This window comes from Sturnira hondurensis, unplaced genomic scaffold, assembly GCF_014824575.4.
Source record: "Sturnira hondurensis isolate 20B ecotype Veracruz unplaced genomic scaffold, ASM1482457v3 Scaffold0008640, whole genome shotgun sequence".
NCBI lineage: Eukaryota > Metazoa > Chordata > Mammalia > Chiroptera > Phyllostomidae > Sturnira > Sturnira hondurensis.
The window spans coordinates 8,023,692-8,033,839 of NW_028081271.1; the positions used below are offsets into that span (position 1 = coordinate 8,023,692).

Consider the following 10,148-nt stretch of genomic DNA (forward strand, 5'->3'; position numbering starts at 1 on the left):
ACCTGTATGATTGTCTGTTATTTATGAATATATCCAACAGATATTTACTGTGGACCTACTTTCTGCTAACTATGGTCATGGTTGTTTTTTGTAGCAATGTAAAAACCAGACTAATTATTTGTGTAGTTACCAAGGTCAGCAAATAAATGCCTCAACAACTGCTACATACATTGTATCTATAGCAACCATCTCGTCCATCCATTTGCTAATCTCACTAAAGGAGAAAAAAGTTAGTTTAATACGATGCATTCTTACTCAATTCTCCCTTAACTTCCCTAAAATTTTATGTTCAGTTACACTTTCTGGGTGCTCAAAAACACCAAAAATCAATATAACTTTTACTAGTAGATACCTTCTTGGTTTGAATATTTGAGTATCTCTTGTCATCTCTCATGCACAGGGGTCTGATCTGCAGCCCGAGGACCACATGCAGCTCAGGATGGCTGGGAATGTGGCCCAACACAAACTCATAAATTTACTTAAAATATTATGAGTTTTTTTTGTGATCACATGTAATAATGTATTTAATGCCCAAGACAACTCTCCTTCCAGTGTGGCCTGGAGATGCCAAAAGGTTGGACCCCCCTGAATAGCAATCGCCATTATTCTTTCTTTGTGGTATTGTACTTCGTGCAGATTGATTCCGCTAGGACACCATAAATTCAGCTGCAACTTCCACTCAAAACTCAATACTGAGATTTTCTTATGCTTCCCTGGTCAGTTCACTCATTTTCACCATTGCTGGATCAAATGTTCTCTTTTCACCTCGGCCTTCATACACACACTGGCTCCGTTCTCTCTTGGCTCCTATTTCTTGGGAAAAATAGAATCCATAAACCTTTTGCCACCAAACTTAAAAATTTCCTTAACTTTATTCTACTTTACTCTTTGTCTCTTCTATATTTTTGCTATCCTTTTACACATCCATTCTTTTTTTAAACAGGCTCGAGTCTCTCCACGTCAGTTTTGATTTTGGAAACCGCTGCCCTCCATCTCTTCTCATCCTCACCCCAAAGTTGTTTAACTCTCTTTTCTGCGACCCTGGGCGGTCTGACTTCCGCCCTGTGATTCCCTGCAGCTGTTGTTCTGAGGTTGTTAATGACCTTGCTTCCATTACTTCCAGTAAACAAGTTTCATTTTCTTTTCTACAAATAACTGATTTATTCATCCAACAAGATGACCTTTCTGAAATATCCTCTTACTTTGTGATACAAACCACTGTGCGTTTTTGGTTTTCCTCCTAAAAATTGGCCCCTTTCTTCCCTGTCTGCTTTGCAGCTGCCTCGTCCTGAGACCGAATGGTAATTAGCAGTGGCCTTGGGTTGCCCGTCTCACTTTACATTTTTGTGCACTACCTTGAATGTTGATATATTCCTGAGAACTATGTAAATCACCAGCCCATACATCTCTCCTGACCTTTCCATTATTATAGCTGTCTGCCTGGTGGATTCTTCCATTCGGACAACACATTGAAAACTCAAATCCAGTTCGTTTGGCACTGAGCTCATTCTCTCAGCTCCACCGCGCCCCCCCCCCCACACACACACACAATTGTTCCACCTTTTACGTTTCATTTCAGTGTAAGATATCACGATGCAATGGGACATCTTGGAGCCATTTTTGATGCCTGTGTCATTCCCCACATCCAAAGAAGCATCTAGATTGTGTCAGTTCTGCCTTATAGGTGCTTTCAAATTTTGGTGGTTCTAGGCCACTAAATCGTACCTGCATTTTTGCAATGACCTCCTAATTACCTTCCTGCTTTCCAAATCTTTGCCTTCCTCTTTTCTCCATGTGATGCCATGGCTTTCAGTAAATGTGGGTCTGTTATCCTCACTTTCCTGCTTAAGGGTCACATGGATTTCCATTACCAGGGGAACAGAATTCAAATCCCCTGTCAGGACCTACAAAGAAAAAACAGAGGTGGAATTATTAGAATGGGTTCATGCAGAAAGATGGCAAACCTAGGGCACTCCAAATTTTAAAGAAAATTTTCTTTTACTTTTTCTTATTCTAATACCTTTGCAGCATCTGACCTTGGTATCAAAACTTTCTCAGCAAATTATCTTTTATTAGTTATGCATAGTGTGGAGGGAATCTAAATCAATCTTACATCTTTCCTAAAAATAATTGACTTTTAAGCCATCTCTACTCTCACTTGAGGATAAGAATTTTCTTTTGCAGGGAGTCTTTCCAGGGTTCATGAAGTTTACATTCCATTCCGTCTTTAGAAGTAGAAAGTGGAGAAACTCTGGACCTCTGAGTGACTAACTTGGATCATCACAGGCCTATAATTCCAATATTTAAAAGTTCTGTAGGTCATAAATATCATAATAAATTTGTGGCAAATTATGGCAGCAAAACCTATTTAATTTAACATTAAGTTATTCTTGGTCTTTATCCCACCTACTGTAAATATTCATACATTTCACTGCATAAATATTAATGTATTTGAATGGAGGTTGTCACTCTAGACCCTGGAGTATTACTTAATATATGGTATGTACAGAGTATTAAACTTTCTAAAATATGAAAACCTCCTAAATCTAAAAAAGCACTGGTCTCAGGTTTCAGATACAGAATTCTGAGCTTGTACTAATTTAGTTAAGCAAAACAGAGTGTACCACTTCAGATGTGCAAAATTTACTTCTATGAGAAAAAGTAAATCTGCTTTTGCTTTTATATGAGATTCATTGAAAGAGGTGTTTAAAAGTATTTTTACTTTTACAGAATATGTTACGTTACTGCCGACATTTTCATGGTAACTGGTGTTTTATAGTTGGGCTGACTTTAGTGCCTTACAAGGTCTAACTAACTCCCTTCCAATTTGACTGAGTCTGGCCATTGTGACTCAGACAATTAATGTTTGAGTTTACCAACACCGTATAGGACCTAATACAGTTTAAGACCAGGATTTCATAATCCAACTGATTTTCTGAACAGAAATCTCTCACAGTTGCTAGATTAAAAAGATCAACTATTTCATAGCTTAGAAATGTCAGGCTCGGCGAATTTCATTTATACATGTGAGTGTTGACACACTCTTCTTGGTGCTCAGCTGGAATAACAAAGCCTTCTGAAAAGTTCACCACCTCACCGTGTGTGGTCTTTCAGGCATCAACAGATTTGCCTTCACAGTTTCTGCATTTCACTCACTACAGCTACGACTGTGTACCTTGGCCCAACTTCACCGAACACACACTCCATTCTGCCTTGTTGCTTACCCAGCAATTAGAAATTCTCAAGGTGATACCTTCTGTTTCCCTGACATCACTCCAACCCTCCGCTGCATTTTATACTGATTTTTATTAAAGGGTTTGGGAAACAGTCTCCAAGGTGTCCAGGAGAGATTAGGTGTGTGCTGCAGTTTAAATAAAATAATCCCCAGTAACCAAACATCTTCAAGTGGCTTATGAATATTGATAAAAATTACTGTAGACATTCCTGAGTTTTTATTTTTTTAATCTTCCAATAAAGGTATTTTTAAGCTTTCATGCTTTAGGAGATTTCTTTTAAATTAAAAACCCTCTGAATGTCTGAATTTAAAGCATGTATAACAAAGCTGTGCTCAATGTGTATGCTCTAAAAAGAGAAGTTTTTATATTGCATGTGTTCTGTGGCTTTCTCCTGAATGTAAACCAATAGTCCCTTTAAAATAACAGAATTCAATCATGCGACTGACTCATTCCTTCAGTTGCAAAAATGAAGCACATTCAACCTGATAAAAGTCCACACACACATAAAAGTTGGACCCTGACCTAAAGAGCTTGAGTTTGCTTTCTGTGACATCAACCTGGCGACATAGTTTCTTCTCCCCTGAAGGCTTATTAATGATTTCGGACATATAGCCATGAATGTTTGTTGTTATTGTCGCAACAGTCTCCCTGATGTTCCAGGTTTTGATTGCGTTTGGTTTCTTTTATAAGAAAATGAAAAACCCAAAGAAAAATACACTGTTTAATTCATTGCTAGGTTTATGTTTCACGAAATCATTTTTACAGCATTACAAGATGTAACATAAATATCAGAAACTAAAAACTTCAAAATATTTAGAATTCTTAATTGGTAAAATGATCTTTGTTGTTACTAATAGTAAATGTCTTGGTTCAGAGGTACTCTTTTTCTCACACACCCCAAACTTTGCCCTTAAAGTTTTTAAGAGACCTAAGTTCAAATAAACTTTTAAATAAAACCTAGATGGTTTCGCCTTCTACAAATAAAGTAAACATGCATAGACATTCACGTCGACTACTCAAAAAGACATTGAATTTCGGGCTGAGGCTCATTACCACATATGGAGTCAGTTCTTAGCCCACGATAGAATATTTAAGGTAATTTTAAAACAAATGAGTAATTGTGGAAAGAAATATCACATCTTTGTTTGAGTTTGAAAACGACAAAAGTATAATCACATAAGTTAATCTGCAAATATTGCTAACTGCACCAGTCATATCAATTAAGATCATTTAAACATTCGTGATAACTATATGTAAGAACCAAATCCACTGGTATCATAAAAATGATATAGGGCATATTTTTATATTGGTAAAACTAGATTTCATTTTTTAATGGTACGGATTTGAAGAAACATTAATTGAAGAAACCCCAATCAATGGGACTACATGGCACAATGAATTTAACATAAAATCTTTGGAGTGTTTTTTCATAATCAGTGAATATCACCCCACTCAAGTATTTCAGGAGCCATGGTATGGAGATATTAGAATGGTTTGTGAAAAGGTTCACAAGAGATTCAAATCATGTAATTATGACAAGCAAATTCATATTCACTATAGGAAAAGTTCATGTTAATCCTTCTCCCATTGATTGGTGTAGCCACAAAGAGATTAGGCAGCAAATAGCTTCTCTTCAAAGTAACTTACCCTCATGTAACAGAGTTGCATTGAAAAAGTGAAGGAAATATGGTGAGGCCGTTTAAAAAAATGTAAGCCTATATTTTGATTGGGTGGCTAACATCAGGGACAAAATAGTTGGGAGTGTAAAGCTTGAATCTGAGTAAATTCTTTTTGTTTATGCATAAGAGCTCAGAGAAGGAGAGAGTGCCAGCTCTCTGTGTTGCCTTCATGACAAATGAAGGTGTGCGTGAGAAATACTAGCAGAGAAGACGGTTGTAGAAAAATCAGCGGCTGTGAGGCTCAGCACGCAAATGTAAAACCTAGGGGCTTTGCCTGGAAGAATTCTGGCTGTAAGAATGCTGGTTCTGGTAGAGCCTGGGTGGTGCCATAAGAGAAATGGTATTCTCTTGAAGAGGATTTGTAAAAAGAGAAAACATAGAAATGGAGCAACAATAATGAAGGCGAAAGCACTGAAGGCCAATTTCAACGAGAAGTGGTTTGGGAGAGTTAAATTATTTATGGGGCCTCTGCAGAGAAATGAAGGATAGGACGGTGGGGATTCTTAGTCAGATCTGTGTCGCCTAATTTGTCTGGTTCACAACTGCCCTGTCTGTAAGACTTAGATAGCTGTGAAAACATTTAACTCAAAAGATATTTCCTGAGCAGATACCACTAGGATGTAACATAACGAGGTTTTAGACTCTAAAATAAAACATCCGTTGGATAAGCAAAAGGGGGAATATTTCTGGTAAACCGAGTGATTATTTCTGATAAAATGGCAATTAGGATTAGGAAGACCAGGAATTTAGGGAGGCAGCCCGTTTAATTAGGTAAAGTAAAGGGGAGTTCATTTCAATCAGCCTAGTAGAAGAGCTAGCATCCAAGATAAAAGTAAGGGTTGCTGAAACCGATGCTGCTGACAAGCCCATCAGGCATGCCGATGGAAGTCTGAGCTGCGAATTCAAAATGGCAAAAAACAATAAAATAAAGTCAATGTATCTCTGGGGTCCATGAAGATTAATCCAGTTAAAGGTGCAAATTACATTATTATGGAAAAGAGCTTTATGCATGACAATGTTTATCAGCACATGCGATACAAAACAGAAAAAAACGAAATGTTCAGAAGCAGGTACTCAGCCATTACCGGTCTGCCTTTGCTCACTGGGATCTGCGACTACACTGAGGTGGTCCCAGTGCCAGGGTCCTCAGCCCCAAGACACTCACAGTCTACAAGGAGACAGATATTTTCTTTGATAATTGAAAAATATGTATGTATATAGCCCTGGCTGGTGTAGCTCAGTGGATTGAGCTCGGGCCTGCGAACCACACGATTGCGGTTCGATTCCCAGTCAGGGCACATGCCTGGGTTGCAGGCCAGTTCCCAGCAGGGGACGCATGAGAGGCAACCACACATTGATATTTCTGTTCTTCTCTCCTTCCTTTCCCCTCTAAAGATAAATAAATAAAATCTTAAAAAGAAAAAGAAACAAAAAATAAAAAAGAAATTCTTTAAAAAATATGTATGTATGTAAATGTTGATAGCTATTTAAAGAAGTACAGAAAAACATTATCAGAAAAACATGGCGTAGTTTCAGCTTCATTAAAGTACCATTTACATTGAAATACAGACCAAGGACGGTTGAGGGTAAGATTCAGTCTATGGTCACGGACTAGCAGCCCATGAGGAAGAGATGAGAGGAGATGATTTTTGAAGAATCTAAAAGAAAAACAGTTTGTGAGATACAGAGTTAAGGCAGATTGTTAGTAGATGTTAATAATTTTATGCACAAATAGTTCTGGCTGGTGTGGCTCAGCAGATTGAGTGCCAGCCTGTGAACAGAAGGGTCACTGGTTTGGTTCTCAGTCAGGGCACAAGCTGGGGTTGTGGGCCAGGTCCACAGTAGGGGGTGCATGAGAGACAACTACACATTGATGTTTCTCTCCTTCTCTTTCTCCCATCCCATCTCTAAAAATAAATAAATGAAATCTTCAAAATAAAAGAATATTTATATGAGAATAACATTAAAAGTTCTGTGAAATATGTGATATATCCTACTTCTGGCTAAGATGGAGGCATAGGCACATACACTGTGCCTCCTTGCACAAGCACAAGAAGACAACAACAAATTTAAAAACAAAAAAACAACCAGAACTGCCAGAAAATAGAACTGTATGGCAGTCTGATAACCAAGGAGTTAGAGAAACATTTATCCAGACTGGTAGGAGGGATGGAGACAGGCAGCTGGGGGGAGAGGACTCTTGGCAAGGCAGTGGATGGAGGACCAGATGGTCCCACATTATCATCCGGATAAACTGGGAGAAGCAACTGGGGGGCAAGACAGACCCTGCAGCCCAGGGTCCCAGCAAGGAAATAAAGCCACAAAACCTATGACTGAAAAACTCTATGGGGGTTGCAATGGCATGTGAAACTCCCACCCTCACAGGAGAGACCCACAAAGTCCTAGAGCATGCACAAAACCACCCGCCTCAGAATCAGCACCAGAAGGGCCCAGTTTGCTTGTGGGTAGGGGCACAGGTGACTGAAAAACAGCAGAGAGTGGAGCAAGCGGCATTGTTCCCTCTTGGACCCCTCCCCCACATACAGGGTTGCTCTGCCCTGGTGAACACATAAGGCTCCACCTCTTACTACGTAACAGACGAGCCAAGACAAACAAAAAAAAAAATGGCCCAAATGAAAGAACAGGTCAAAGCTCCAGAAAAAATACAACTACTCGATGAAGAGATAGCCAACCTATCAGAAACAGAGTTCAAAACACTGGTAATCAGGATGCTTGCAGAAATGATTGAGTGCGGTCAAAAAATAGAGGAAAAAGTGAAGGCTATGAAAAGGAAAATGAACAAGAAGCCAACAATGATGGGAAGGAAACCGAGACTCAAATCAACAATTTGGAACAGAAGGAAGAAATAAACATTCAACCAGAACAGAATAAAGAAAGCATTATTAAAAATCTATGAGAACAGGCTTAGGGACCTCCGGGAAAACTTTAAATGTTCCAACATCCAAATCATAGGGGTGCCAGAAGGAGAAGAGGAAGAGCAAGAAATTGAAAACTTATTTGAACAAATAATGAAGGAGAACTTCCCTAGTCTGGCAAAGAAAATAGACTTCCATTAAGTCCAGGAAGCTCAGATAATCCAAAAGAAGTTGGACCCAAGGAAGCACACACCAAGGCATATCATAATTACATTACTCAAGATTAAAGATAAGGAAAGAATCTTAAAAGCAGCAAGAGAAAACAAGACAGTTACCTACAAAGGAGTTCCCATATAACTATCAGCTGATTTCTCAAAAGAGACCTTACAGGCAAGAATGGGCCAGAAAGAAGTGTTCAAAGTCATGAAAGGCAAGGACCTCCATCGAAGATTACTCTATCCAGCAAAGCTCTCATTTAGAATGAAAGGGCAGATAAAGTGCTTCCCAGATAAGGTCAAGTTAAAGGAGTTCATCATTACCAACCTCTTATTATATGAAATGTTAAATGGACTTGTCTAAGAAAAAGAAGAAGATCAAAAATATGAACAATGAAATGACAAGAAATTCACAACTATCAACAAATGAACCTAAAAGAAATAAAAACAAACCAAGCAAATAACTAGAACAGGAACAGAATCACAGAAATGGAGATCACATGGAGGGTTATCAGTGGAGAGGGAGGTGAGGTAGAATGGGGGAAAGGGTACAAGAAATAGGAAGCACAAATGATATGTACAAAATAGACAGGGGAGGTTAAGAAAGTATAGAAAATGGAGAAGCCAAATAACTTATATGTGTGACCCATGGACATGAACTAAGGGTGGGGCAGAATGCTGGTGGGAGGGGATGTGCAGGGCAGAGGGGGATAAAGGGAGAAGGAGCAATGGAACAACTGTAATAGCATAATCAATAGAATATATTTTTAAAATGCGATATACCATTAAGTGAAATGTTTATACATTTTAGGTTTACAGACTCTATGTTAGGCATGCGTGCACACAAAGAATGGAAATGAAATGATGAAATGAAGAGTTGTGATGAAATGAAGAGTTGTGAAAGATTGAAATTACGAATTACATTCTCTCTTTTCACAATACGTTTCTTAGTGACCTTGTTTTAGTGACAAGTCCATAACTAAGACTAGAACATTATAGAAAAGATTGACATGACCCATGCACAAGAATGACACACAGGTCCTTGAAGTGTTTTTGTATTTTTGATTATTTTAGAAAGTGATTTCACAATCAGCATCATAAAAATTGATTCATGCCAGCCACCAAGGATGTTGAAACTAACAGCTGAAAGCTGGAGGAATAACAGGTTACTAACATAGCTCCCTCACAAGATGCTCACTGATAACAGAGTGGGGAAATGGTAACTGTGGGGGAATGGTAACTGCAGCGAAGAGCCCTGGAAGGTATCTACCACCTTAACCAAGTGGCCACAGTTTCCATCATGAGCGACAGGACAAACAAATAATACGTGCCTTTGGGTGCAACTTGCTGAGAAGAACACAGTCCCATGCAAGGACATTGCTGACAAAAAACACATAATCTATTTCTAATCATGAGGAAACATCAGATAAGCCCAAATTGAGGGACATTTTACAAAATACCCATCTGTAGTCTTCAAAACATTATTGTCTAAACACAAAGAAAGACTGAGGAATCGTTCCAGATTAAGGAAGACTATAGAGACCTAACAACATAAAATATTGGACTTATTTTTACTATTAAAAAACACCCTTGGGGAAATGGAAGAAACCAAGATAAGGCCTTTTGATTAATCATGCTATGACATCCAAGTTCAGTACTGATTTTGGTACTTTTACTGTGCCTAGATGAGAGATCATCTTCCCTCCACCTTTTTTAAGGCAATGCTCGGGGAATCATTTAGGGAACGAAAATATTTCCTTTAGCAATATTTAGTAGATATTTGTCACTTGCAACTATTTAAATCTTTGCACATCCTTGCTATGTATGACCAATTTACATGTTGGATGTTCAGTCTTCCTGAGGTAAAGCCATGACCGTCACATCCACACATTCCCTGGTGGCAATCATCTGGTCATAGAAACTGGCTTCTGTCAATTCGCCACATCTGCACAGGATCTGGATTTGAAAGTGAACAATGGAAGGAGGCTGACAAGGGGGTGGGCACTGATCTTCTTGGAGGTATGGTCGCACTGACAACCAGTTTCTTGGAATGCCATGATCCCAGCATCTCTGGTGCTTGGTAGTGAGGGTGATACGTTCCATGTGGAAGCTATCCATGAGGAACGTTTTAGTGTGGGTACC

General features: G+C 38.8%; 1 non-coding gene across 1 annotated transcript; it reads left to right on the forward strand.

Annotated features, from left to right (window-relative positions):
- The first annotated feature begins 8,964 nt into the window (after window positions 1-8,964).
- On the forward strand, window positions 8,965-9,068 carry LOC118993262 (U6 spliceosomal RNA). The gene has a single exon (XR_005067818.1). It is a non-coding gene; the product is annotated as a U6 spliceosomal RNA (small nuclear RNA).
- The last annotated feature ends 1,080 nt before the right edge of the window (window positions 9,069-10,148 follow it).